Source organism: Lates calcarifer, linkage group LG1 (assembly GCF_001640805.2).
Source record: "Lates calcarifer isolate ASB-BC8 linkage group LG1, TLL_Latcal_v3, whole genome shotgun sequence".
In the NCBI taxonomy this organism is placed as follows: Eukaryota; Metazoa; Chordata; class Actinopteri; family Centropomidae; genus Lates; species Lates calcarifer.
The window spans coordinates 3263239-3270818 of NC_066833.1; the positions used below are offsets into that span (position 1 = coordinate 3263239).

The 7580-nt window shown below is 42.9% G+C and overlaps 1 long non-coding RNA gene across 1 annotated transcript; it reads left to right on the plus strand.

The window, feature by feature from the left end:
- The first annotated feature begins 2650 nt into the window (after window positions 1-2650).
- Window positions 2651-5322, plus strand: LOC127143450 (uncharacterized). Its single transcript, XR_007814871.1, has 2 exons — window positions 2651-3078; window positions 4482-5322. It is a non-coding gene; the product is annotated as an uncharacterized LOC127143450 (long non-coding RNA).
- The last annotated feature ends 2258 nt before the right edge of the window (window positions 5323-7580 follow it).

Here is a 7580-nt window from a genome sequence, read left to right on the forward strand (position 1 = left end):
TGGCTAATTTCTCATATTTTTGTCAGGCATTATTTTCATGACTGGATCACTACTATCAGGGTGTCAGTGTGTCGCACCCAGGGATGCAGCAAGCAACTGGGACCACAGCAGAAAAAGTAAAAATAAATTGGGAAAGTCCCATTACTAACTGATGTGGGTCAAAACCATGCAAAAACATTTCAGCATGTACATTTTCTTGAACAAAGTAAAAACCTAACCTAGTTTTTTATTGATTAATAGGGTTACAAAGAGCAAAGTGCCTGTTTACAGAAATCTGAGTTTTGCTCTCTTCATCTGTACTGCAGCTTTGGAGGTTTTGTAAGCTGTGAAAAAAAGCTCAAAGTCCACTTACTATGTTTTCCTAGCTTTCTTCATCAGCAGATGGGGTTTGCCCAGTTGTCATGGACATGGAATTGTTAACCTGCAAGCTCAGTAGCCATAATTAGGATGGTGTAAAAGTTAAGCATCCATGTTTGTTCTTGACCTGAGAAAACGTAGCTTTTCAAAACAGTCCCAAGTCAAGGCTCTCTGCTTTTACCAGGGCTTTCAACCATATCACACACACAAAAAAAGTAAATTATAATCATAGACAGGTTCAAGCTCTGAGTCTAATCACTTACACTGCTGCACTAAAATCAGGGTGGTCATGATATTTTAAGGAAAGGTAATTAACTTAATACAACAAAAAAACATATTAGGATGACTAATCTAATGACTAGGACCATTTTCAAACTCATGGAGCCCTCTCCACTGAACACAAACATCTTAATCCAGCCATAGATATTATCCAATAGGATAATATAATTTTATGATAATCATTATCACATGTAAAAGCCTTTATTCCTCTTCTTGGCAGTGGTAGTAGTAGATAGGTTATCACTACATGTCCTGGATATTGTGAGAAAGCATTGCTATGGTCAAGTGGTTAAGTGACACAGACTAACCATTATTTAGAGTACGTCAATTGATACTTCAGTTGGCCACGGCTGAGTGAGTAGCCAGGATGCAGCTCGATCCAAGATGATACTCATACAAAACGACATGACCACAGAAACCCTAATCGAGAGATTGCAACAGCTTCACAGAAGTGAAGCCACAGGAATTTCAGTCAGACACAACAGCAGTTTACAAGGAAATCAGATGCTTTTATTGATCTGATCTAGCAGGCATACAGCAGAGTATAAGCACAAACACACACACTCACACACATGCATTGTCGCCGGTAGAACGAGCAATGCATAGAAGTTATTGTGCAGAAAATCATCAGTCAGCAATACAGTGAGACAGACAGGAGCCCGATAACATACCACCACTCAGTCTGTTTCACAGTTGTGTGGGCTGATGTCTTTGCCACACACACAGACACAGACACACACTGTCTCTGACATCAGATAGGCTGGGTCCTGGCTTGGTGCATCCCCCCGCTGACTCCCTCCACCGTGTCGATTTGTGATTCACTTACATCACTTCCCTCCCAACAGCAACAAACGACCGGGTTGTTGGGAGAGTCCACTGGATGAGGGGAGAGGAGGGGGGGGTGTTTGAGTCAGGCTCATGGAATCCATGATATACTGTACTGGGCTTTGTGTTGGAAAGGGGAAAACCAGCTACATCATCCCTGCTCAGCTTTTGTTTACTCCGGACTGAAGAACATCTCCTTTGTTTTGTTTTTTCTCTTAGTTCCCCTCTTCCTGATGCGTCTGCTCTTTCTTTCATCACCCCGGTCTAATAGGTGTGAGCGTTAATGAGCCGAGGGGCTGAATCACCGAGGTGGGTCTGAGGTCATGCTGGATGACCTACTGTACCATAGCATGCAGAGCAGTGAGGCACTTCCTCAGTTTCTGACATAAAAGCTAATTCAGAAATTAATCTTCTCCTGGAACTTGTGATCAGTTGACTTTTAGGCAGAGGTTGCAGTCCTGCAGTCCAAAAATCTCTCAATCCAACTGTAATACTGAAAACATTTATGGAGTGGAAAATCTAATTGTTAAAATCTTTTCACAAATTGGAAAACTTGGAAAAGGAATTTCTTATTTTATTCAGTATCCAACTTTCCCACTGGATTTATGAAAGAAGGGAGAGTCATTTTACATTACACAATTCCACCACCTGCACCTTGTATGGATTTAAAATGTATTACTAATGTATTACAAGACTTTGTTTATGCTAAGCTACTCCATGAGCTACTTATTTCTTCCTGTTATGTCGAGAACAGAGGTTCCCAACACAGCCCTTTCAGATGAGTTAAAGTACCACTTCATACTGACAACACCAGTATGTTCCCTAATGTGTTCATTTTATTTAAACTGCATGTTATTTAACTACAAAAGTTTCCATAATTTAACACAATGTGTTTGTGGATGTTTGCATTCTTACTATCAGGAGAGGCAGATGGAGAAATCGACCATTTATCCATGACCTAAAGTTATTTCAACCTTTTACTTTTAATTATGAATTTCAACTGTTTATCCATTCAACCATTTATCTATTAGCCTACTGTTAGCTGCCTATTTATCCATTATCTTTTTTATCCATTCACCCATTAGCTTTCAGCTCTGTTTCAATCATTTATCCATTCCTTTCAGCTATTTCTGTCATGGTCAGGCTAAAGCTAGACTCAACCCCAGAAAGCAGACTCGGGACACAGGCACAGATGGAGTTAGGGAGTCAATGGATCCCAAGGTTTATTAATAAAGTTGGATGAGGGGATGAGGGGATGAGGGGATGAGAACCGGGCCCGGGTGACGAGGGGGGAAGCTCTCAGAGTAGTTACTAGCGTTTTGTGGTTTTTCCTGGTGAAAGTATTTACTGTTGTTTGCTGTCTTGTGCCTCAGCCTTGTCTGACCAGCGCTGCCGTCCACTCCTGCTTCCGGACTCAACTCGGTTGCCAGTCTCTCCGGTCTCCCGGCTGGTCTCCGCACTTTCCCCGGAAGCTTCGGCCCGGCATCCTGGCCAACCCGGACATATAACTCAGTAGATTAGGCCGGACGTTACCACGTGGAGAACTGTGACGATCTGGCGGCTTGTAGCTGGAGAACCGGGGTAGATAACAGACGGTGATGAGCAGATGAGAATCAGGTGCGACCAGCACAACACACACACCACACACACACACACACACGGGGAGGCTGCCATAACAATTTCAACCATCTATTCATTACGCTAAGCTAACTGGTTTACCATTTTATTAATTACATTTAACTAACTATTTAAATACTTTCATTACTTTTAGATTAGGTTCATGTCAGTAACTTGTAACAGGTAATTGGTTGAAATAGTTACAGTTAGTTTTTAACATTTATCCATTACCCATAGCTAACTATTTGAATTGTTTCATACGTTTAATTACAGTATCTATTTTAACATGTATTGTCCATTAGACTTATTATATTGTTCATTCATTTATTTTAGCTATTTTGAACCATTTGAACCTTCTCTATTTTTTTTAAAAACTAGTTTAGTTACCCACAGTCTTTCCAGGCACACCCTGGCAACTTTAGGAGTAGTTCCCTAAGGAAGTACTTCTTATTGGAAATCACTGATCTAAAAACATGAGATGTCCTCCTGTGATGTTTTTGCTGATGTTATGGTAACAGAAGTTGTGGTGGACTTCCTTAATCCTGTTGACTTTATGAGTGTGGCCAGAACTAATGAAATATCCCACAGAGTCACCACCGGGGAGTTGGAAACACTCATCTTTAAAAACGTGAGCTGAACAATACCCGTGACATTTCCCTGCTATTGTCTACTTGTTTCCAGGAGTGACCACATAGTGATGCTGTAACTGTGAGTGTGAGTGTGTGTGTGTGTGTGTGTGAAAGTCAAGCAGCAGACATGGACAATAAGTCAGACGTTTTAGCTCCCAGGGCAACCCAGACCCTGGCACACTGAAAACTATCAGCGTGGGAGCAAAGAGACGGAGACAGTGATGAAATAGAGAGGAGGAAAGGCAAGAGATAAGAGCTTGTATGACAGGGAACAGCTGAATCATGTTTAAATTATGAGTGTTTATCTGAAAATGATTGTAAGAGATCAACAAGAGTGAACCTTGGGTGGAGGGGAAATATCATTGTCAAGAGGGGCTGCTGGTGTTTCCCAAACCGACAGCTCTGTTTTGACTCTTGGTGATTGAAAACAGCAGTTGGAGCTTGGTGTGGACCTGGTAACGTGGTAAATAATATTAGGTATTATCTGTGAACATGAGTAGTGAGCCTGTCTGACTCACAAAAACAACAAGCATCCTTCAGCGGGTGCACACCGCACACCATTGTTCCCACCCTGGAGGAACAGAAAACAGCAGAGGCAGGCTTTCACTATTAAATTTAAGATGGGTTGCTTCATCTACTGTTGTGTCTCTGCTCATCTTTTGTCTACTTACACCCACTGCTGTGTTGACTCAGGTGTGTGACTAAGTTTGGGTTTGACAGGCAGCACATTAATGAGGAAACATCTTGACAAATTATCTCTTTCGATGACCTCAGGGTGCTTCCTCCACACCCACGGCCACCTTGACGATGACAGTGTGGTCCTTGTCTTCAGACCAGTGCCGGGCCACTTTGATGTGACCGCAGAGAGGAAGCAGAGGTCAAGTCTGGGAGATCCTGACACGGCCAAATGAATAAGAGACATCTCCTGCTGATGTCATGATCGGTCCTGCCCTGGAGTTTTTCCTTTTCCTCCATCCCTATGCTCATCCTCCTCCTCTTCCACTGCCTGGTTCACTGGCAGTCTAACTGGCAGTGGATTTCCTATTATATGAATAAATGCTTCACAAAAAATGTGTGGTTTGAAGAAGGACGAAGCACAAGAGGTTGTCCAGGACATCAAATTTACACATCACGAATCACTGATTTGCTCTTGTGTACACCTCTGGCCAGAACAACGCCCTCCTCATTTAGACTTCCATGTTCCAACTGGGGTCTGACATCTACAATCCAACCTTTTTTAACAGTGTAATAAACCCCATCCTGGGTCACTATACCTGACATAAATAAAGTGTGGGATTCTTGTAGCTACTTTGCTGTGTTACCGGAAAATCTTCCCTATTCCCACTGTTGGTGACATGTAAGGATGAATGTCTTGTTTGGACAGAGAACACTGTCTGCAATGTGATGTAAGATGGAGAGATGAGAGGAAGACGGGGAGCAGGGGGCACAAAGAGGAAGGAGCAGAGGGTGAGAGGATGTAGGAGCACTGGGGGAGTGCCGACAGACTGAGTGTTTAACTTTTGGCGAGTGTGCTGGGCTCCAGCTGGGGGGAGTGACATGTGTGTTCACACGCGTTTCAAACAATAAAAGCTTGGCTCCTGACTGAGCAAAAGTCCATCTGCAGCTGTGTGTGCCCACATGGGTGTGTACAGCACATACTCAGGCATGTTGTTCTATGCAGGCGAGTGTTTGTGTGAGTCTATAGCTGCATATTTTTAGCCATGCTAGTGGCATGGGTCTGGGGATGGCAATGTCAGTTTGACAGTCAGTTGGTTGGTCCACCACGTTGGTCCAGACTGACATAGTCTATGGATTGCCATTAAAGATATTCACAGTGCCCAGAGGATGAATCCTAATTACTTTGGTGATCCACTGACTTTTCCTGTTGCCACCATTGGGTTTACTTCAGTTAGCCCATTATATATCCTCAAATCTACAAGATGGATTAGAACCAAATTTTTATAGCAAACATGCATGGTTCCCAGAGAATGAAGCTTAATTACTTTCCCTTGACTTTTCTCTTAGTACCACTGTGAAATTTCTCGAAAACTATTGACATGAATGAACATCCATGTCTCCCTCAAGATGAATTGGTACTTTGTCAATCCCTTAACTTTTCATCATTAGCTTGCTGAGGTTAGCATTTTTAGCTCAGAGCACCATTGTTTGAAAGTACTGCCTCACAGAGCTGCTACCATGGCTTTAGACTCTTAGACTTGTTTATCTTTATGAGCCTTTTTTGCATTTGGAGCACTTTGAAAATTATTTGTAAACTTTTTGCCAGTGTGAATGCATTTTAAACAGCATTAGTTCCTGAATCATTTTTACAGAATTTCTTTGAAGCCGCCTCATTGAATGAATAATTTGATGTAAATCTCAGGAGAGTGGTCTACTTTGTCCAACAGGGGCTGCTACTCATAAGGCATCCTCTTCCTCTCTTGGCAGGCATGATCATGTGACCCCTCCCACAGCTTGTTCCCACGCGCCACTGCTCCAGAGGAAATCCAAGGAGCGCCATTAATACCATAACAGTCAGATAATTACTTAAAAATAAATAATACATTGCGATACATGCGGCTCTGCTGCCAACTCTGGTGGTGTCACTTGTCATTTTACTGTGTTTCCCTCCACAAAGACCAGAAGTGCCTGCTTTGATAGTCTGCTGTGTTCACCCTGACTCTCCCACACTCTCAAACCCACACACATCTACTGAAACAAGATCTGCCTAATGGTCTGGAATATCCCTGTTTGGGCTGATCATCACTCCAATTTTCTTTTCAAATGTGTAGTTTTGATAAAACCACAGGCTGGTGTGATGTGACTGGAGAGGTGGAGGAGGTGGAGGGGAGTGGGGTATAAACATTGGGGTTGCTATGGAGGCGGCAGTGCAAGAAGCTTTTGAGCAAGGAGCAAGACAGTCAGAAAGGCAGAGTGTGTTCATTTGTGTGTGTGTGTGTGTGTGTGTGTGTGTGTGTGTGTGTGTGTGTGTGTGTGCGCATGTGTGTGCGTGTGTGTTTGTGTGTGTGCATGTGTGTGTTTGTGTGTTTGTGTGTGTGTGTATTTTATAGCACACTTGGAGTGACCTTCTTACCACAGAGGATGTGGGAGTGAGGGGAGAAAGACAATTCTTTGCTCTTCATGCCGTGAGTCTTAAAAGCAGCCTCTCAGTCAGATAAAAGAGACCAATAATAAACAGTGGAAAAATCTGGGCTTGTTATACCTTAGATGTTCAATGCTCTTCTCATGCATGAGGATTCTTGAGGAAGCATGTTATCGTTTCAAAGTACTCTGTTAATCAAATACTAATACAACAGCTGTGCCCAGGATCCGTGCCATCAAATATTTATGCCAGGCAGCAGCTCAACCATTTCCTCATATTTGGCTTCTATAATTTATGCATTTCTAGTCTTCTGGTTTCAAAACAGGCTGAATCCAGTGGAATCATGCTGGTTGCTTTGAAGCTGAAATAGCCATGGGCAGAACCAGACTGACCGGACCCTGCTCACTGTGACTCCACAGTCTGTCTGTGAACCCTGAACCTTCGCCTTTGACCCTGGTGCTTCAGACAGGATAAACTGCTGACATCAGGGTTCATGGATAAGTGTGAGGTTTCTGAGTTAAACATTGGGGTGAGTGTGAGGGCATGGTTAACAAGGAATGCTCTTTAAAACCAGAGATAATCAGTTGCTCATAACAATGCAAGAGTTGGCCAGTGGCGAAGGTAAACACCCTGTCTCAAGTTTTATCTTTGCATGCAGTTATATGGGTACTTTTGTACTTCTCCCTCTCTCGTCTTCTACTTTACCTCTCTTCACCCTTTCTCTCTCATTCATGTTTCATATCTTTTTTCTTCTTTTTCCTCTCTCTTCAGCT